The sequence below is a fragment of the Grammomys surdaster genome, unplaced genomic scaffold, assembly GCF_004785775.1.
Source record: "Grammomys surdaster isolate TR1022 unplaced genomic scaffold, NIH_TR_1.0 147, whole genome shotgun sequence".
Taxonomy (NCBI): Eukaryota; Metazoa; Chordata; class Mammalia; order Rodentia; family Muridae; genus Grammomys; species Grammomys surdaster.
In genome coordinates, this window is record NW_021604605.1 from 243,814 (window position 1) to 266,460 (window position 22,647).

The window sequence follows — 22,647 nt, forward strand, 5'->3', positions numbered from 1 at the left end:
TGTGTGTGTGTGTGTGTGTGTGTGTGTGTGTGTGTGTGTTTTAAGCTGTTGATTACAAGATATTTCAGATTCATACTTTCTGTATCCTAGCCTCTGAGATCAGCCATTTCTTCAAGGAACTTTGATTCATTTGAATAGATTGATATAGATTGATGTTGAAAACTAGGTAAGGCACTAGGTATGATCATTCTTGCCACCAGAGCATAATTGTTTAAAGGCCTCAGAACCCAGAGAATACATGCATATGTATACCACATAAATTTTGTCTGTTTATTGAAAATCATGAGTTCTGTTATGGCACACACTTGGAATCTCAGCATTCAGAAAACTAAGGCAAGAGGATTTTGAGTTCTAGGACAGTCTAGGCTATTTAGAACCTGACTCAATAAAAGAAAAAGAAAACCCATGAGTTCATACTAGTATCCCTGATTCCAATTCACCATCACAAGCATCTTTTCAGAGTCTTCACTGAACGTTATTTGCAACTCCATTTTCTGTCAGTTACACATCTGATTTATTTATCTGAAAAATAATTTATTCATTTGTAAGGTATATAACCAGTGTCCTGCCAGCCATCATTTTGGGTTTCTTCAGCAAGAACCCTCTCCTAGGACTGACTTTGTGACTCCCTGCATTGGTGGCCCTACAGAAGGAAAGAAACGGGCTAGAACAACTAAACAAACAAAACAAAAACCTCATTTTAAATATCAGTGATTAACCCCATATGCCTCTAAGTTCCTTTTCATTTATGTTTGACTATTTACAGCTCAAACTTTCTTTCTGTTGTTGATTTGTTTGGTTTTGGACAGACATTTTTTTCTAGCCCTGGAGCCCAAACTGGCCTAGAATTCAATCCTCCTGTCTCAGCCTCCCAGGTACTTAGATTACAGATTTGTGCCACCAAGCCCAGACGTAGAGCTTATCTAATTAATAATAATACCAACAATACTAATAATAACAGTAATAATATTAAGCAAAGGGACTGAGTAGAATGTGTTTGGGGCATAAAAAGCAGAGGCTGTGGTTCCAGAAGGCTTCTCAGAAGGTACACTGAAAGCTGGAGCTGGATTTTCACATGGATGCTCTCATAGTTGATGCATCTCAGTGACTTGAGACTGAACCTTGAACAAACATGGGATGGAAACGGGAATTAGGTAGATGGGGCTAGGATACAGGCTGAATAAAGATCCATTACAGAAATATAATAACTCTCTAAAGCTGAAAATAAGGTGAGGGGGGAAACAGCTTTTGTGTTCTTTTGGGGTCTGGTAATCTAGCTTACTATGTAGGTAGAAGCTATGTGTGCAGACTTCAACAGGGAGGTCAAGAGGAGACAGTGAAAGGAAAATTCTGGCAAGCATCAACGTTTGGGCGTCTGGTTAAAGAAGGGAGAAGGTGGCAGGGAGATAGGAGAAAACCCTGTAGCCAACTGCTTCAGTGAAGCAAAGGAGGGAGTGATTACCAAGGTCAATTAACATTTGGGCTGTTAGTTTCCCATTGTATCTGATTATTTGAAGTCCCTGAGACATTCCTGCCAGTGTGCTTTTACCCGTAGTTTAAATAGATGGGCTCAGAAGATAGAGACTATGGTGTGTTTAGTCTGCCCTATGTCTTCTAATCACACCCCTGTCGCTCACTTTTCTCCATCTGGGCTCAATTACAGCTTATCTTCCTTTTTCTCCTGTATCTCAAGCAGTTAGCGCTGTATCTGAAAAAGAATAGTCACTCAATAAAATTGTGCTGGCTAATAGTCCTACACTCTAACCTATAGAGGGAGCTGAAAGAATGTCACTCTCACTTCTAGGCGGAGCTAAAAGAAAATCACAGGGGGATGTTAACCTATAGGAGAAGCTGAAACAAAATCTCCTGGAAAGTATTTCCCAGACATTATAACCTCTAGGAGGAGGAGCATTGGGGCCCGCCTTTCAGACATCTCTGAGGAGAACTTGCATGAGGAGCCTTTGCCAAGGAGTTCCATCTTAGGTAACATTTATCAATATTCTCTTTCTCTCTCTGGATTCTGAGCCTTGTTTTCCATTTATGTGAATAGTATGAAGTTTTCTGTTGAAGTAAATGTAGAAAATAAGATTTCTGAGGACCTGTGTTTTAAAAAATAAGTAGCCAAGAAAAAGCTGACCTAAAGAAACGTGCTAGGGAAGCGATGGTTCTAAGCAGAATTTAAATATGGTCAAAATCTTAGGGATAAAGATATGTAAAAGACGCTGATACAGAAACACAGTGGATCATGTTGGTGTGTGGAAAAGAGAAGCTGTTTAATCTTTGTGGAATGGTCTTTTAGGGGGGTCTTTCTTTGGATTGTCCTTTGGGGACGCTACTCTTTGCTCTGTAAAGTATGGTAAGAAAGGCCTGCTTGCCTCACCCTCACCCTTACCTTCTTAAAAAACCACCCCTATCTTGTCTTCAAAGACAAGAGGGAACTTGCTTGAGGCTTAGGGGATAGGGGCCTAAAATGCCCTTAAGGCCTGTACTTCCTTACTATTTCTCTGATTAAAGGAGAACTAAGGTCAGAATGGATTCCAAAGAGATAGAAGATTCTAGTAAAGTTCCTGAGGCCAGATGTTTTGGGTCAAAAGAATTTTCAGCCTTAGTCTTCTGATGACAGGATGACTACCCTGAATCTAAGTGGGGTGACTCTGCCCTCTAGAGACTTGTCTCTCTTAGGGACCTGTGGAGTTCTGAAAAGAGAGGGGACTGTGTTGGTCCCTGAAGGCTCAAGAATTCTAGGATTTCTGCCATGTGTGTTGACATGTGCTTATAATCTCAGCACGTGGGAAGCTGAGGCAAGAGGGTTTATTTGATTTGTGATTGTTCCTAGAAAATGAATGACTAGAAGTGATGCTCACTGACAGTTCGAGAATATTCTATGTTAGCCAGGTGTGGTGGCATGCACCTCTAGTCCCAGTATTCAGGAGGCAGAAGCAGATGGGTCTTTGTGAGGTCCAGGCCAGCCTGGCCTATAGAGTGAATTCCACACAGTGAGTCCCTGTAGCAAACAAAAATATAAGTTGAGCAAGGTGGTGGATTATGGATTCATTTTCATATCTATATAGTATTCTCTTTTATGAAGTCTACATTTTTAATTAATTCTTAATTGATGCTTCAACTCTCTTTACATTTATTTATTTCCTACTTGTTCATGTGTACGTGCATGGTAGAGAATGCCACAGTATGTCTGTAGAGGTCAGAGGACACCCTGAGGGAGGCAGTTCTTTCCTTACACCATGTGGGCTTGGGGGATTTTACTCAAGTCATCAGGGTTGGTGGCAAGTTCCTTACCCACTGAGCCATCTCACGTGCCCCATGAAATAGTTTGTTAAATAACATGTTAGTGTATATAAGTAAAGGCTCTTAGATCTTTATCTTTGTTTCTATCTGTATTTCTGCAAGTTGAGGGAGGCAAAAATTCTCATTGTGTCTCAGAGGCTGGATTCCCAACCTCTGATTTTCCTGCCTCAGCCTGCCTAAAGAGTAGCTGAGATTACAAGTGTGTACTAACATGTGTAGGAGAGATTCTTAGAGGCATTTACACGTTGTTAGGTCAAAAGGCATGCATTTTCACTTAGTTTCCCTTCAGAAAGACAACACTAGTTCAGTACATATTTAAAAACCCATGTGCTTGGCTGCACAAAACGTGCAGAACAAACCAGTGAGTTTCCAGCAGAGGGGGGCTCATGAGCGCCCCCTGCCTCTAGCCAAGGTACTACTGACAATTGATGGCTTCTAGGGGAGGCTTCAGTTTTCTTTAAGGGCGTGGCTCCTAATAGGTCGACTGCACTTCAATGGACAGCCCATACTCAGAGATACGTGGTCAGCACAAATTGAACCCTTGTGGGTTACAAAAAAGAAAACAGCAGAGGGCACAAAGTTGGATGTGAGTAGTGTGGGAAGGTAAATTTGAAAAGAATTTAAGGGGCTGAGTGGAGGGGGATATGATCAAGATACCTTGTTTGCATGCATGAGATTCTCAATGAATTAATAAAACATTATATTTCAATTTTAAAATTAAAATCAAACTGTAAAAAGGGTATATAGGGAAAAGGATATAATATATCTCTCCTCAGAAGCAACCAATGCTAACAGCTTCTGGCAGATTCTCTCAGGGATAGTCTGTGAATTGCATATGTATTTGCATATTTTTATAGACACTGCTTAAGCCATGCCTTCAAACTACAAAGATTATACCAGTTTATGATTTCCTAGTTTCCCCTAGATATTATTCGAGGGTTCTAGAAAGACCCCAGTATAAAGAATAGATATCATTCATTCATAGGAAATGTATTCGGATGCTTCTAAATTCTAAATTCTAAATTCTAAATGAATTCCCTGCCACGTTCCCCATCTACTTTCGCTCCTTTCCCCCCAGAAGCAATTGTTTTCCGTTTCTTGTGCATACTGGCAGAGAAAGTTTGCATGTACAAAAAAGTATCTACATATTCTTTTTCTCCCCCTCAAAATTTTACACACTAAGTAGCATATTATTTAGGCATGGAGGGGAACATTGTGTTTGAAAAAAGAATCTCACGCTGTAGCCTCATATGGCCTGCAATGTGGCTCAGGCTGACCTCTTAAAAATCCTGTTGTCTCCCACCCATACACTAACCCTGCCTGGCCCGACCCATTTAGCTTCTGAGATCAAAAGAGACCAGTCAGGGTGATATGGCTGTGCAGAGCTCTTCACAGTTGATGGGTTCTGGCAGTCAGGGGTGGGGGAGGACTCAGTTTTCTTTAAGGGGCTGACCACTGGGAATGTGACCATACTCCACTGAGTATGTGAGCAACACAAATTGGTCTTGTTTTTCTTATGTTTCTGGTATGTGTGTGTGGGGGGGCGGTCACGGGGAAGATGGGCAAGTCTGGGAGGACTGAGAAGTGAATGTCATTGGGGTACATTATGTGAAGTTCCTAAAAAAATCAATAAAAATATTATGGTGGGGGAAAAAAAGAAGTAAATATCTCTCAGGTGGTCATATGGAAGAATGGATTTTAAAAATAATACACAGTAAAATTTTATTCATCAAAAAAGTCCTGCTGTCTCAGCCTCCCAAACACTGGGATTACAGGACTGACCTATCACGAACAGCTTGTATGAGCTATTAAAAAATAGCCTACATTACCACCTTCCCCCTTAAAAATGTGAGAGACGTAAAATAACAATTGTTTGTTTTCCTCAGTGCTCTGTGTATAAGCGGGATGGTTCTTTTGTTCAGGGCCCAGCTTGACTGTTGTTAACTTATCAGTTAAGTCACTTGGAGACCAGTTGGTCTGTCCTGGCTCCAGCTGGTATTATCAGGCTCCTCTGTTACCTTCAGCCATCTAGTGGGAAGTAGTTATTGTGATTCCAGGAGGCAATTGGAGATCTGACTTCGCCTTTTATGACACTTACACTTGCGCTCTCTCTCTCTCTCTCTCTCTCTCTCTCTCTCTCTCTCTCTCTCTCCCCCCCCCATGTGCATGGGTGCGTGCTTGTGTGCATGTAGTATGTGTTTTAGGCTTAGACAGGATGTTATGTAGCCCAAATTATCCTCAAACTATGTAGATGAGGCTGGCCTTGAACTCCTGCTCCACTTACCTCTGTTTCTCACGTGTTTACACTACAGGCGTGTGCTACCATGCCTGGCTCCTCCAACCCTGATTTATTTTTCTTTATTTGTTTTAAAAATATAGTTTTGCTTTGTAGCCCAGCCTCAACACACACACACACACACAGAGAGACAGAGAGACAGAGACAGTGACAGAGAGACAGAGAGACAGAGGAGAAACAAAGAGATAGAGAGACACACACAGAAAAACAGGAAACAGATTTTTTTTTTTTTTTTTTTTTTTACAGTGTAGCCCTAGCTGGTTTAGATTTCACTAAATAGACCATGCTGGCTTTGACTCTGTTTTGTGGTGATCCTTCTGCTTCAACCTCCTAAGTACCTGGGATTACTGGTATCAGTTTCTGTTTACTTGCTTGGTTTTCTTTTTTCTTGTTATTGTTTTGTTGTTGTTTTGAAGCCTTCAATCCCAAATAGCCAGGGATAGACTTGAACTCCTTATTTAGAATGCTGCTATCTGTTTCATGTCTGTGGGGATAGTGACCACGACTGTCTTGTTCAGACTGATATCCTTTACTCTATGCGTAACGTTAATACTCAATTAGCATTTATTTTTTTATTATTATTTTTTAAATATTTATTTATTTATTTTATTGACGAGTACACTGCAGCTGTCTTCAGACACACCAGAAGAGGGCATCAGATCTCATTACAGATGGTTGTGAGCCACCATGTGGTTGCTGGGATTTGAACTCAGGACCTCTGGAAGAGCAGTCACTGCTCTTAACCGCTGAGCCATCTCTCCAGCCCTCAATTAGCATTTATTAAATGAATAAATGATGGAACTACTTTGTCCTCATACTCACTAATACAGCTCACCACATATAAGTTGAAAAAGAATGGACAATGTGGGGGCAAGGTGTGGGATCTAAATACATATTTTCTCCAGCTCTCTCCCCACTTTCAGTACTTGCTCTCTTTCCATGCCAGTATCGCCCTTCTATCTTTTCTCCCAAATGTATGTTTCCATTTGTTAAATAAAACCTTCAGCAGTGCCTATGTGCATAAACTCTGTGCTGTCAACAAAAGTAAGAAAGCTTGGAAATTCTCAAGTGAAATCAGACACTAGCATATAAAGTGCTTTGAAATGCCCTGCTTTCTTATCTTTCTGTAATGATGTCCTCACGGAGCAAAACTAGAACCCTGAGACCTAAGCAGGGCTAAAAACTATTCCAACATATGTTTCATCTTACTGCTACAACTGCTTCTGTCCTTTCATTACAGACATACAGTATCTTAACTTTCACTAATTAACTTGCAACTCTAACCGCTAAAACTTCATTTCTTTAAGAAAATACTTTTTGGGCACCAAAAATAAAAATACCAATAAATGTTTGAAATGGAACACATTGCAAAATACTGTCTATTTATGAGTGCCCGTTGATGGAATGTATTAATGAGCCCTCAAGCTAGCAATTACCCTTGTGGGTTTGCTTTGTTTTGTTTTTCATTTCTTCCTTCTCCCTATTTTTCTTTTCATTTTTTTCTTTCATTTTAAACTAATTTTTTGAGACAACGTCTTACTGTGTCACCCTGCCTGGCCTCAAACTCACAGATAACTGTGTTATTTGAGTGCTAGGATTAAAGGTGTGGACTCCCATGCTCACCCTTTATAATGTTTTTAACTTGGTTTGTTGTTTTTATACAGCCTAAGAAAGCTTTATACTCACACTCTTCCTGCATCTATCTCCTGACTGCTGGGATTATGGTGTACACAACCACACCCCAGTCATCCTTCTTTTCTTGGTTTCTTACCACTAGAAATTCTTTTTTTTTTGTATTTATTTATTTATTTTATTGATGAGTACACTGTAGCTGTCTTCAGACACACCAGAAGAGGGCATCCAATCTCATTACGGATGGTTGTGAGCCACCATGTGGTTGCTGGGATTTGAACTCAGGACCTCTGGAAGAGCAGTCAGTGCTCTTAACCGCTGAGCCATCTCTCCAGCCCCCAAACGCTTAGTTAATTTCTAGAATTTTCTGTTTTTTGTTTTTTTTTGTTTTTTTTTTTGTTTGTTTGTTTTTCGAGACAGGGTTTCTCTGTGTAGTCCTGGCTGTCCTGGAACTCACTTTGTAGACCAGGCTGGCCTCGAACTCAGAAATCCGCCTGCCTCTGCCTCCCAAGTGCTGGGATTAAAGGCGTGCGCCACCACTGCCCGACCACTAGAAATTCTTGATGCATTTTTTATTACATGTTTACAATGTGTACAATAAGGTCTTCTTTATATGTTGATTTTTGCCTCAGAAGTTGAATGAGTCACTTGATTTTACAAGCCTGGCAAAACAGGCTTTCCCTAAGATAGTCATTGTAAAAGGAGCCTCTTGCTAACGGATCCTGTTATTGCTAACACAGTAATTATAAATTGATCCAATAAACATTACTTTGTCATTTTTGCCAAGTTGAAAGACATTGTAGAAAAATTCAATGCTTAGGTAGAATGGAGCAGCTTGATCTTTGCCACAATTCTGTTTTCTTCCTATTTTTATAGGTGGTTTAGAGTTTTGATGATTAGCAGTGATTTATTACAGTAAATTGTGCTGTCTGTGTGTGTATGTGTGTGTGTGTGTTTAAACTCTTGAATGGATGTGAACTTATGTTAGGATAACTATGAATTTGAGTTTAGATTTTGGGGAGTAATCTTTCCAGAAGACACTGAGAAAGTACTGTGTGCCACTTGGAAACTATGTGAGAAGGGGAAAATGTATAAAGTGAAAATAAAAGTTGCTGGAATTACACCAGCTGGAAACAGCTGTGTCTGTGGCCTTTGCTGCAAAATCAAGCACATTTTCTATATGCTGCATTAATTTGTTGTATGAAAGCATTTAAACGTTGAGAATATGTTTGGAAGGAACTTGTTGCCATCCAGGATATTGAAGTTTTATGGGTTAGCACCCTACTGTGGTGAGCTGAAAGGCCTGAGTGAAGATTCAGAGTCTCGAATCCAGTCCTGGAAAGCCCTGTTTCAATTACCTGCAGATGTCAGTGTGGGTCTGAGTGTGATTCAACAGCGTGTTCCAGGATGTGGTCAGACAGTTGAAGCCCAGTTGTGAACCAGTTGCTTATTAAACAAACACCAGTTCCTTGTGGATGAGAAATATGAGCTGCAAGGGCCTTTATGTGCCTGAAATCAATCAACCTCTCCCTCTCCATCTCCCTCTCCCTCCCACCCCCTCTCAAAATTTAAACAAGAATGGAAACTCTAGTTACACAATTCACAAATTATGTCCTCTTGTTCCCATCTCTGATGCTTTGAGCAGCCTTTCTTTGATTAGTTGTAGGGCTAGACAAGTAGAGTTCATGTCTTTGGGTTTATTAAACTTGACTCCGAACCAGCCAGCCAGCCCAATGTTGCATTATGAGCTGGGTTGGTTTACTTTCTGCTGGTAAAACATGTTTAAGCACAAAGCTGAAAACTCAAATCCCCACCGTGAAGGCATATCAATGTTGCCAATGCTTGTGGCTCATCTTTTTGGTCCTGCAGGATTCTCCCTTCTATCTATCTTTGAGACATGGACAGCAGAGCATGTATTCAGCTAGGAAACTGTCAGATACACTTACATCGGCTCCTTATATCAAAAGAACCATCCATTCCCAGGCTGTGACACAAATCTACCATCTGCTTTATGAGCTCATAAGCTTCTTCTTAACTATAATTGTATATAATATAGATATGTGTATGTGTGTATATATGTACATAAGTATGTACATAAGTTGTTGCTAGCTTATGTTTATCTAGCAACAGAATCTGGCAGAAGTCTGAGAGAAGGAAGCATTTCTGGAAGAGTAAGTTTCTTTTCTTTCCTTTCTTTCTTTTTTTTTTTTGTTTTGTTTTTTTTGTTTTGTTTTTGTTTTTCGAGACAGGGTTTCTCTGTGTAGCCCTGGCTGTCCTGGAACTCACTCTGTAGACCAGGCTGTCCTGGAACTCAGAAATCAGCCTGCCTCTGCCTCCCAAGTGCTGGGATTAAAGGCGTGGGCCACCACTGCCGGCAAGTTTCTTTTTATAAAAAAAATCAATTTACTGATTTTTCCATTTCTTTTTTATTCTTATTTTACTGTGTTTTGATTTATGATTTAGTTAGTTAGTTTTGAAACAGTCTCTTACTCTGTAGACCAGGACGGTATCAAACCCTGATGTAGTCCAGGCCGCCCTTGAACTCATGATCACCCTGCCTACAGGCTCTTTTTTTTTTTTTTAAAGATTTATTTATTTTATTTATGAGTACACTGTAGCTGTCTTCAGACACACCAGAAGAGGGCATCAAATCTCATTACAGATGGTTGTGAGCCACCATGTGGTTGCTGGGATTTGAACTCAGGACCTCTGGAAGAGCAGTCAGTGCTCTTAACCACTGAGCCATCTCTCCAGCCCCCAGGCTCTTTTTTTTTTTTTCCAGGGTTTGAGACAGGGTTTCTAGCCCTGGCTGTCCTGTAACTCACTCTGTAGACCAGGCTAGCCTTGAACTCAGAAATCCGCCTGCCTCTGACTCCCAAGCGCTGGGGCTAGAAGCCTGCGCCAACACTGCCCGGCTGCCTATAGCCTCCTAAATGCTGGGGTTACAGGTGTGAACCAGGAAGCCTTTCTCCTTTCCTTTCTCCTCTTTGTCTTTCTTTAAAATTTGTAAAAGAAGTTTTCTTCATCTACTGATCTTCTTCCAGGACAACAAAAGCTAGGTTACAGGCCCAAGCAATCTGCCTTTTATAGAATTTCATCTAAATTGTCCAGTCAAGGATCATTGGGGGAGTTATTTTTATTACGTTGATTATTTTGTACATAGCTGAACGCTCTCTTAAATCTGTTTTTCTTTTATAAGCAAACTGTACAGATCACTGTGAAAAACTACCTTGACCTCGCAGCTATAAAAAAAAATCACAAAGTATCGGGACATCCCACATGTGTCCAATGTAAATTTCTCCCGTTGGTTTTTTTTTCCTCCAGTGATCATAATGTCCTTATAGGTTTGTAATATTGAATTTTCACTTTAAGAACATTGGTCAGGGGCTGCTGGTCTTTTAGTTACATGTGGGAAATCAAGGATCTTATCCCATGTTGTCAGCGTTTCTTTTATTTTCACAAAGCCGCATAAGCTGTATATTCCTAACTCCCCATGTGCTTAGCTTTGTAATCAGCACAGCGATGTACTGTGTACTGAAAGTGGCAGGGAGGCAAAGGAGAAAAAAGTGGCTGCCTTTCCTCTCAGTTCTCGGCATCTGGTGCTGTTGAAGGCTGCCTTGTACTTTGTGTGTGCATTTTGAGAAGGGAACTAGAGCTGCCCTGTCAGCTTTCTTCACCTAACACCCACGTCTAATTTGCTTCAGGCTTATGGGGTGGTACTGCCCTGGTGGAAGTGACCGGTGTTCCACTACAATCTGCAGCAATTGTGGGGACTCTAGAAAGAAGCAAGAGAGAAGCTGTTAACCCATTCCCCTGCTCCTTCAAAATGGGAAAAACAAGGAAAGACGAAGGACTGTCCATGCCGTCCTGAGAGATTAGTCTGAGAAAGTCTGCAGAGTAACGTAGCTCTCTTCCTTTGACCAGGGATGTCCTGTGCCTTTTAGTTTGGAGGTTTTCTTTCAGCCACCCCATAACCTCACTTCTCCACACAGCTTCGAAAGAAAGGACAGACTACTTCTCAGAGTTAGATGTCCTCCATGGTGGTGCAATGGCAGAGCTAACTGGGATGGGGAGACAAGCTTCGCTGGATCACAGGCACCATTCATGGCTAATATAAACATTTACTCTTGGTGCTTTCTCTGTAAAGGCAGTTATATAGGTGAGAATTAGTCACTTAAATGGTAAGATTGAGATTCAGGTTTGTATGTTTGTTTTTAAAGATTTATTCAACTTTTTTAATTCTTGGAAAAGATTTTTTTTTTTTGGTTTGGTTTTTCGAGACAGGGTTTCTCTGTGTAGCCCTGGCTCTCCTGGAACTCACTCTGTAGACCAGGGTAGCCTCAAACTCTCAAACTCAGAAATCAGCCTGCCTCTGCCTCCCAAGTGCTGGGATTAAAGGTGTGCGCCACCACCGCCCGGCTTGGAAAAGATTTTTAACATTTTTATGTTTATGAATATTTGCCTGTATGTATTTGTGTGCACCACACCATGTGTATGCCTGGTGACTGCAGGGGTCAGAAGAAGGCATCAGATCCCGAGGATAAAAAAAAGTGATATATATATATATCTCATTTTTGAGATATATATCACTTTTGTTAGCCTTTCCTGTGTTTGTGGCTATCTAGGCTGCTTTTGTATCTTGCCTTTGCTGATACAAAATATAGGATAGCAATAACCTGTATTCATGAACGGATAAAGTCAAAGGAGAGAAGGTGAGCTCACAAGAGGACTGGCTGAAGAGCAGAAGATGAGACCATGAAGATAGAAGAAAGGCAGGAGGAAAGCCCCTGGAAGAGTCAGTGGCCTGAGAGGTCTTATTTAACCAGAACTTACTTCTTTAGCATTGGTAGTGTGAAAGAGACAAGAGGTGGCAGGAACAGAGCAGAGAAAAGACATTTTAGGAGGGCAATGATTGAAAAAAATGATGAAGGATGCTGCGGGAATCTTAGTCAGATTCGTTTCTGCAGACTAGACAGATTTTGCAAGACCAAAAAAGGAAAGTGGCACTGATTCTAAAACTTTGGTGGCATCTTAGGCTCTGGTGGCTAGGAAGGTAGGGGAGTCCCTGTATAATGGTTCTCACTGCTGTTGGATTAAAAAAAAAAAAAAGCTGTCTTCCTGAGATCAGTAGACTATGACATAAGAAAGAAATCAGAGAACCCTACCAAGCCATGTTGTTTAGTAGTTTTCTGAGGTGAGAAGAGCATGCTCCGTTTGATCTCCCATTCAGTCACAGAGGTTACTGAAAACCTGAAGTGCAGCCGGCACAATAACAAAACTGTATTTATATACTGAATTTGCTTTCATTTCCTTCCACTTAAATAGCCACATAAAGCTACTGACTACCATATAGGATAATGCAGACCTAGAGAGAAAGGATAAAAATGGAAGTAAGAAAGTGGGAATGGAGAAATTCTAGAGCAGACTGGGAGGTAAAACTATTCAGAAAAAAAATCATCAGAGACCAGCAAGACGTCTCAGTGGACAAAGAACTGGCAAGGCAAGTCTCACGATCCAATTTAAGTCCCTGGAACTTCCATAAAGGTAGAAGGACAGAACAGATGCTATTAAATTTTCTTCTGACCTCCACACACATACCACGACACATGCATTTTCTCCCACCCATATGCAAACAATACAACTTAAAAAAATCTTCCCCTGATGAGATGTGCTCAAAGACTGCTCATTGCTGGGGGTGGGGAGTGGAAATCCTGATGAGAATTTCACATTTTCATCAATCTAATTGCCAAGTTGTGAGGAAGAGGACTGGGTGGGGGCTAAGATCGACAGGACAGTGATGGAAATAAATGTGAAGTTGGTACCATGAACTGGTGGTTGAAATGACCCAACATGACTCAAATTTATATTAGGCCAATTGGGTGTTCATTTCAGAGAAAGTTTCTTATGAAATAAGAAAGTTAAAAGATATATAGAGGGGGTTTTGTGTAGTTTAATCTTAGAAAGTTATGCTTAGATGTATCCCAAGAGCTGCGTTTCAGAATTTAAACATTTTCTAGCTAATTCTATTTTCTTTTCTGGTAAATCTAAGCCTTGATAGGATCAAGGTAAGGCGACCTGACAGGTTCCATTGCTTGTTCACCTCTTACTCTCAAAGCTTAGGGCTACTCACCCACCCATCGCTGGTGATTGGAGCTGCCAGGGATTTCCATATAGACATAAAAAGTATAGTATTATACTATAGTGTAGTGTAAATCCATTTCTATTTAACAAATACCCTTTGTAGATGTTTTTGGGATGGGAGACAGGGTCAATATAAACTTTTTACAATATGGATACTTTTGTACAGAAGAAGAAAAATAAAATGATGAGCATATAGAAACTGATTAGGTGGAATTTTTCTGTATGTTTCTAAAAATTATGAACTAAAGGGGTTCTTCTTGAAGCCTAAAAATTACACAGAAGTTTAAAACTCTTTTTTTTAAAAAACAAAAATACTTCTTCAGTCTTTCTCTTGTTTTCTCTACTTACTGTCATACATATGCTAGGCAAGTATACTTAATGTCACTGACTACATCCCCAGCCCTCTTCTCATCTTGTGTCAGGGTCTCACTAAACTGGCCAAGCTGTTCTTGAATTCACTCTGGAAGCTATCTGGGCCATGAGTTTCAGTCCTCCTGGCTCACCCTCCTGAGTATCTGGGATTTGTGACTATATCACTAAGCCTGACTCAGTTTCATATTTGTAAATACAGGAAAAAGTCTTTTAATTAGGCTTTCCTGTTGGGCTTTGCTTCTCATTTTCTTTGCATCCTCATACTCTTGGAAGTGGCAAAAATGTGTCAAAAGCCCATTATGAGTAATCCTTATTAGAACACTTCCTCCAATATAAGAAAGATTAAAACTGAGCATACATCTCATTTATTATAGCCTGGTGGTCAAAAAAGAGCACCATGGCCTTTCCATTCTTTATCATTCCAGCCAAGGTTTTAAGAGAAATAAAACAGATGTTGGCTCCTTAACTTGCCAATATCAGACCTAAGTCATTTCCTTTCTTGCCAGTCATTTTATGCATAAAGAAAAGCAGTCCAGGGCAGCAGGATGGTTCCATTGGTAAAAAGTGCTTGCCATACAAGATTGACAGCTTGACTTCAGTTCAAACCCTAGATCCCACAGTGGAAGGAACAAACTCTCTGTAAAGTCCAATCTCTGCATGCATTGTTTGCACATGCATGCCTGCCCAGATGCCCATACACACGCGCACAGTGGTGGTTTACGTGAGAATGACTCTCATAGACTCATGTATTTGAATGTTTGATCCCTAGTTGGTGGAACTGTTTAGGAAAGATTAGGGGATGATGTGTCCTTGTTGGAGGAGGTGTGTCACTAGGGGGTGGGCTTCAAGGTTTCAAAACCCTAGGCCATTCCCAGTTAGCACTCTGCCTAGTGCTTACAGATCAGGATGTAGCCTGCTCCAGGACCATGTCTGCCTGTCTCCTGTCATACCCCCCCAGCATGATGGTCATAGATTAACCCTCTGAAGCTGGAAGCCTGTTAAATTCTTTCTTCTATACGTTGTACTGGTCACAGTAATAGAAAAGTCACTAACACATGCATAAGCATGTGTACACACACAAAATAATAAAACTATAATTTGAAAGGAGAAGAAATGCAACCTGCTATAAAATATCAAGGTTCCTCCATTTAAGCCCCGATAATAATAATAATAATAGTCAAGCTGCCTTAGTAACTACAGGGGCCACAAGTAAATGAAGTTTTCAAACATGAAGGTAAAATTGCTAAGAGTAGAACCCAACATGTTTCTAATGTATAAAGAATAAAACTCTTTCATCTAAACGGCAAAACTGTTTCAGTTGTTCAGAGGCCACTCCCCATCCATTGATATGTCATTGGAGTCTTCTTCCTATAAAACACTGGGCAGAGTAGAGCAGCAAGTTCACACACACAAAAAAAGAACTTAGAATATGAAATCTCTGAAGTCAATTTACTCTTCAGGGAATAGATTTAAAGAACATGAGATTCCGTATTGCATTTGAACAACTGTTTGGTTTTAACATATCAGTGGGCTTTTAACATTTTCATTTAATTTGAGCCTCACTTAGTGTGTACAAAAGTTCATTTTAAAGTGTAGCTTTGGGAGTCATTATGGTTTGACATATGTTTTGTTTGATTTTTTTTTCTTACTAGCAAACCTTCCCTTAGTTAGGAGCTCACAACTAACTTCCTACAACTTCAGTCTAGAGATCTGACGCCTTCTTCAGGACTCCACTAGCACTACACTCATGTGCACTTTCCACACGAAGTCACACATACAGACAAATAAAAATAAATCTTTAAAGAGAGAAAGGGGCTAGCTCAGTGACTAAGAACACTGCGTGATCTTTCAAAGGATCCAGGTTCCATCTTCAGCACCAATATAGTAGCTCACAACCATCTGCAACTTCAGTTCTGGGAATCCAATCCTCAGGAGGTGCTGCGTGCAAATGGTATGCAGACAACACACCCATACACAAAATAAAAATAAATAAATCTTTTTAAAAATCCTTATTTTAAAATTTTATTTTATTTCTCTTATCCATTTCCTCTTTCTAACCCTTCCTGTATAGTCCTCCTTGCTCTCTTTCATATTCATAGCCTCTTTTTAGTATTTGTTATATGCATATTATGTATAAACATATCACTAAGTACATACATACGACTTTCTCAGTATGTATTTTTAGAATTTATTTATTTTATGTGTCTTGAGTGCCCCCTTCCACACATGTTTGTTTGTGTATCACATGCATTAGTGCTCAGTGAGTTCAGAAGAGGACATACATTGGATGTCTAGAACTGGAATTACAGATGGTTCTAGAATTGAACCTGGGTCCTCTGAAACAGCAGCATTGATTAGAGTCTACATTGGCTAGTTTCTTCTCTAGCTCTCGTCTCTCCCTCCTTCTTTCCCTCCATCTCATTCTTCCTTTGTGAGACACTCTCTTTCCATACACCACAAACTGGCCTCTGTTTCTTGAGTGCTAGGATTGATCACAACTCTGATCTACTGTATTAGACCATTTCTACTGTTTCATCCCGTGCTTAGGGTGCTATGGTTTTATGGTAGAAAGTGATTTGAAGAAGAGTTAAGTCACATCACACAAAATACTCAAGTCACTATTGTTATTATAAATTTCACTGGTAGGTTTCCAGATGCCAGTGTTCTCCCTTTATCTGCTTATGGGCCCACTTAAAGCAAATTCCCTGACTTTCAGGCTATGGTTCTTTTTTGGCCTATAATGTCTCTTTTAAAAATTAATAAGATGAATGACCAGCAGAGACTTTCTTAAGGAGGGTTCCACTATCTTCCCCCAGACATTTATTTTCTCTTCTTTGGCAGAGTGCAAGCTTCACTACAGGTCAACAAACAAAATAATGTCTTCTTTTAAACTTATTAAGCTCAGCGAGCAGGCAACTAGAAATACAGCAGGGTGTTTCCCAGGGAGGTCTGATCAACATTCTCCCCACTCCTGTACACATTTATCTTCCCTTCCCAGCAAAAAGCAAGGTGTCATATAAACCACTGGATTTGCAGTATTTTGGTCTCTTGGACAGTTCAACCCAAGCCACAGCAAGCCAGTAACTGAACTTCTGGGTACAGAGTAGCTATAGGTTAATAAGAGGTTTTGTTTAACTCTAGATGGCCAGTGGTGTTCCACCCCAACTCTTCCTGAGTATGTCATTGTCCTAAATGAAAAATCCCAAGGGCAGTGTTTAGAAATAAGTTAAGCTGTTCTACCTCAACTAAGGATAAAGTCCCCTACTTCTGTGATAGAGTCTATTCTGTGCCTTGGCTTGTTCAACATTACTTCAGAGTATATGGTATGTACCCCTTTCTACTCCAACCTTGTACCTCCCTCAACACTGAGCAAAATGGTCTGTATACAACATTTCACATGATTTGAAAAACAAATTCTAAGTCCTGTTGAAAATGCAATTTTTTAAAGTATTTTCAGTCCAAAAGCAATTGTACTGATACTTATCCAAGAGCCCTGGAAGTTTCTTTGCTTCCACTCCTTCGCCTCAAATAATGGAGATTGGTTTAACAGCCTACCACATCTCCCTAACGTGAACAAATGCTTGCCTCTGGCAGTATTGACACTGGGGCCCATGAGTGGAGTTTGGGCAGTGGTCAGCTTTGCCAATGACTGTGATAAATTATCTGTAATATATGGTATATGATATGGTCAGTGGAGCCAAACAAGTCACTTGGAGAGTGAATTATTGGCATTCTGGACAGAAAAGGTATTGGGTCAAATCCAAAAACAGCACTGAATTTTCCTACTCTGTAAGCAGCAAGAAAAATGAGGGCCAAAATGACCACAATACTATCTAGCTTCTATATCTCCATTTACTAAAATGTTTTTAAAGTCGTTGATGTGAACTCCAGAAAAGCAGTGAAAACGGACCCAAAGCAGAGATGTAAAGGGTACCTTCCTGTCTGTTAGGATGACTAGGCAGTTAGCCAGAAAGGCCAGGGGAGAAAGAGCAAGTCACCCTGCCCAGGAAAGACAAGGCAGGGGGCAGACAAGGAGCTGAAACTATTCTGCAGGAGGTGTGGGAATTTGGAAAATTAAAAACAGGTCAAGGAAGAAGTAGATGTTGAGAGTTGCACCCTAAGGCCCACAGGACTTCCCTTGGTTGTACACCCCCTAGAACCAGGAGTCACAATGAGTTCTACAGTCTTGCCCGAGATTGAGTTTTGCAGCTTTGCCTGTGGCTATGTACGTTGTCTTGGGTGAATCTTCCCTGCTCAAGGCTGATTTATTTTCAAGCTAACAAAGAGAACAGAGGAACAGAGAAGGGAGCAGATTATTGTCCCCCACCCCTAACTCCCTCTGAAATTGATGCTGATGTTTTTTAGCCCAGCACCTTCAAACAAAGGGAGAGTGGGTTAGTTTCCTTCTGGGAAAGGAAGGAACCCAGCTCCCTATGGCCTGGGTCGTGTTTGCTACTGAGGCATTAATCAGGGTCCTGACATAGCTGGAAAGGGCTGGTTTCCTATTCATGTATAGAATCATAAAGGGGGCACAGCATTCAAACAAAAGGCCAAGGAAACCTCTCCCAAAGATCCTATCAACTGAAGTTATGGACCAAGCAGTCTGGCCAGAAGGGAAAGCCCATTTTAGAAAAGGAGCCTGTTTTTCCAGGCAGTGGCATTCCTGTTACTCCGGATATGACTATAGTTTCAAAGAGGTCACTGGGGTAGACCTTAACTTCAGCTGGCTCTCAGGGAGAGGCCAATTGCTTGTAGCAGGGCTATTTTTTCATTATCTCTAGAATTAAGGAACTCAGCTACACTATGCTTACGATGGTGGCCATTGTGGTCCTGAGAGCTTTCCATCCATTTTACCTCTTGAACATTGTTTAGCAAAACTATTGTTTTGGCTATTGCTTCCAGCTCCTGCAGATGGAGTCTAATTGGCCTGAGTCAGTCTGGGTAATTTTATGCCACTGGGATATTTCAGATCCATCTGATTCCAAGGTTCAGTTTGGGAATGGGTATATGACCTAGTGCGTAGCAATTAAAGCTAAAGGAAAATTTGTTTTGGGCCCCTAAAGAATGACCTTTTATAACATGCAAAAATATATAAAACACACACACACACACACACATACACACACATACACACACACACACACACACCACATATACATACACACAAAGGAGGAAAGTGCTGATGGTACAGGTCTGTCATCCTGACTCTAGGGAGACTGAGGAAGAAGCTTCAAGAGTGCCAAGAGAGCCTGAGTTACATAGAGTCTGTCTTTAAGAAAACATAAGAGGCTGAGCAGTGGTAGCACACACTTTAATCTCAGCACTTGGAAGGCAGAGGCAGGTGGATCTCTAAGTTCAAGGCCAGCTTGGTCTACAGAGTGAATTATAGGACAGTAAGAGCTACACAGAGAAGCCCTGTCTCAAAAACTGGTGGTTGGTGGGGGGTAGGGGGCAGGGGCTGGAGAGATGGCTCAATAAGTAACAGTACTTGTTCTTTCAGAGGACCCAGGTTCCGTTCCCAGCACTCACATGGTTGCTTATAACTGTAACTTCAGTTCTAGGGAAATGAACACTCTCTTTTGGCTTCCACAGGAGCCAGGTATACACAAAGTGTGCATATATAAATGCAGCCTAACAACTCATACACATACAAATCAAATAAATACATCTAAAAAGTTATAAAACATTGAGGAAAAATAGCCCTATTTAGCACATATATTTAACAAAGAGCAAAGCACCCAATGTCTAATTGAATGGCGGTAGACTCATATGAGTCCTACGCAGTCATAACTGAATTTCTCTAAACCTTGGTGGCAATCAGAAAGATTTTATGATTAGAAAAGAAAACAACAGCAACAAGGGATTGGAGCTATGGCTCAGTGGTTAAAGTGCTCACTGCTGTTGCAGAGGATTCAGGTTCAGTTTCCAGCATCCACCTAGCTACTCAATCATCTGTCACACCAGTTCCTGGGAAGCCAACATCCTCTTATAGTCTTCAAGGGCTGTTACCTAGACATGATGTGGTGGACATAAACTGATTCAGGTGCACACACACACACACACATATTCATATGAAAACAATGAACAAATAAATACAATTCTCTCCTGCCACCATGTGGGTTCCAGGTATCAAACTGAACTCATCAGGGTTGGCCATCTTGCTGGCCCTATGTCTTCCTTTTCTTAAAAATTCTTTAAAAATTAAAAAACTACATGTATTTATTTATTTGTGTGTGTGTGTGTGTGTGTGTGTTCATGTATCTGTGCACACAGCTCCTCCTATCATGTGGGTTCTAACAACCGAACTCAGATCATCAGGCTTAAGTGCAAGTGCTTGCCCACTAAGTCATCTTACCAGTCCTGTGTTTTGATTTTCCTTTCAAATAGTTTTCATTATTTTATATTGGACTCTGCACTTGCCACATGGTAAGCTTCCTACACGTCCGGACTGTGCCTTTTGCTTCGTACACTTTCAGCACAACACCAAGCAGAAGGAGCACGTAGTCCGCAGCCAGTGAATGCTGATAGAATGGAATTATGAACCATTGTCTCATGTTCCGGCTTTCCTCAAGGGCTTTCAGTTAGAACATTTGGCTGGAATGCCACACAGACAAAACCAAATTAAGGGGAAAATATGCAATACATGTTGGAGTCAAGGTTTCAGGGTGAACATTTCACATTACCTAATGTTCTGACATGTTGTCAAGTTGGTTACTTATCTGCTCTCACAAGCATTGCTGGTCTCTCCCTACCCTCTATGGTTCTTTTTCACTTTTCACTTTTACCCCACCCTTCTCTCTCCCTCCCTCTCTCCCACCCTTCCCTCTCCTTCCCTCTCTTTCCCTCTCTTCCCCCCTCTCTCTTTCTCATCCTCTAGAATACTTTTTCATCTGGTTGAAGAAGTCGACATTCTGGCCATCCAAGAGTGACTTAATTTGGAACACTGGACCGTTCACTTCTGTCTTCACTTGCCTTCAGGTTTTTTTTTTGTTTTTATTTTTGTTTTGGTTTTTGTTTTTTTTTGAGACATGGTTTTGCCTTCAGTTTATTTATTTACTTATTTGTCCATTTATTTATTTATTTGGTTTTTTGAGACAGGGTTTCTCTGTATAGCCTTGGCTGTCCTGGAACTCACTCTGTAGACCAGGCTGTCCTGGAACTCAGAAATCCACCTGCCTCTGCCTCCCAAGTGCTGGGATTAAAGGCGTGTGCCACCACCGCCCGGCCATGCCTTCAGTTTTTAATTCTGTCTTTTTTAAAAAAAAATATTAACAGCTGCACATAGATGACAAGAGCTCAAAGGTGACAACAGAAATCGGAGGCTGAGCCCTTGCGGTCTCTGTTGCTTGTACTCAAAGAGGGAAAAGACAGGACATTTGTTCAGAACAAAACACACACATTTGGGGAGTCCAGAGTAGGAGAGGACTTGAGGGACTCATTAGTTTGAACCCAATTTAGCCTCTTAAGGAAGTCAGTGCCTAAGTCATTGCCAAAAGTTGTCTTGCCCCTACTCGGTCGTTTTTCTTAGTTTTTCAGTGTTATTTTAATTTGATTTCATTTTATTTACTAATTTGTTTGGCGTTCTAAGGCAAGGTTTCACTTTAGCCTGGGTTGGCCTCAAATAGGCAGCAATTCCCCTGCTTCAACCTCCAGAGCGCTGGGATTACAGGCATACATCACCACACCTGGCCTGTTCCTTCTTCAGCCTTCCAAAGTCCTCTCTGAGTTGAAAACTAAAGCCCAAGCTGCATTCTTTCATTTTTCTTCAATATCCCAGTCAGGGTGCTTACATTCTGTGTTCTCAGTGCCAGGGCAAGCTCAGTGAGGGAGGACTAACCTTCTCATGGAGGCAAGAGTAGGCCTGTATGCTTGTCTTCAGTGCTGAGGCCCCTTGAACTTACACATGTGGTCATTGTACTCAGGCAGCAATGGCCCCCTTTAAACAGACACACATGAGAGCTGCCTGAACGAGGGTGGGAAAACACCCTTTCCCACAATCCGTTCTTGGAGCTTCCACCCTGGGCCTCTCTGCACCTGTGACTGTTTGAAATCTGCACCCCGCCAGCTTTGTTCCCCAGTAATCCCTGCTGAGGGAATTTGGACCTGCTTTGCGCAGCCCCTTCCATCTGCACTTGGCTTTCGCCTTGAGTCCACAATTCTGGCAAGTGCTAACTTCTTCAGAGCCAGTGAGAGGAGAGTGTGCATTCAGAATCATCTGCCTGGGCCTGGAGAGAGTGGAAGATGGAAAACATTCTCAGTTTGGAGGCATTTCATTCTTTTGGAAAAATATGAAACCTCCACTGGTTTATTGTTTGTAGGCTGCCAAGTGTGTTCTTTTCCCCCCTTCAAGACAAGGAAACGGTCTTTGAATCTTACTCTTAACAACACTATGGAAGGCTTCTTGCTCCAACGCACTGTAGAATTGTCAGACAAGATGAAGTTAGGTAGAGTTTGGAAAAAAAATTGTTGTTCTTCACAATTGGGTCACAACTGGTCCACTTTCAGCAAAAGTGCTGGCCACTCTGTTGGTCCTCTCTGATCGAACATGTCTATTCCCAACGTAAGACATCTCGACACATGTTGTCTCCTCAGTATTCTGTTTCCTACTTCAGAACGAGAAAAGTCTATATAAATCAGATGTTTGCACATTGCTCTGGCATTTGGTTTCATTGTAATAGAGTTGGAGGGAGGCCTGTGAGAGGTGTACTGTTGTGTGGAAAGGCTGGCTTCAGGTGAAACTTAGGACCTCGAATATGCTAAGCAAACACTCTGCTGCTAAGCTGTAGTTCTAGTCCAAAGTGGTGTTTGTGTGTGGTGACTGTGTGCGTGATATGGTGTGTGTGTGTAGTGTAGTGTGTGTGTATGGTGCGTGTGTGTATGTGTATGTGTGTGTATGGTGC

General features: G+C 41.1%; 1 protein-coding gene across 1 annotated transcript in view; it reads left to right on the forward strand.

Annotated features, from left to right (window-relative positions):
* The first annotated feature begins 1,915 nt into the window (after positions 1-1,915).
* The window catches only part of Plac1 (placenta enriched 1), a 171,181-nt gene continuing 150,449 nt past the window's right edge, over positions 1,916-22,647 (forward strand). The window contains exon 1 of the mRNA XM_028765027.1: positions 1,916-1,983. The gene's annotated coding sequence lies outside the window, so the exon portion shown is untranslated. The remainder of the gene's footprint in view (positions 1,984-22,647) is intronic.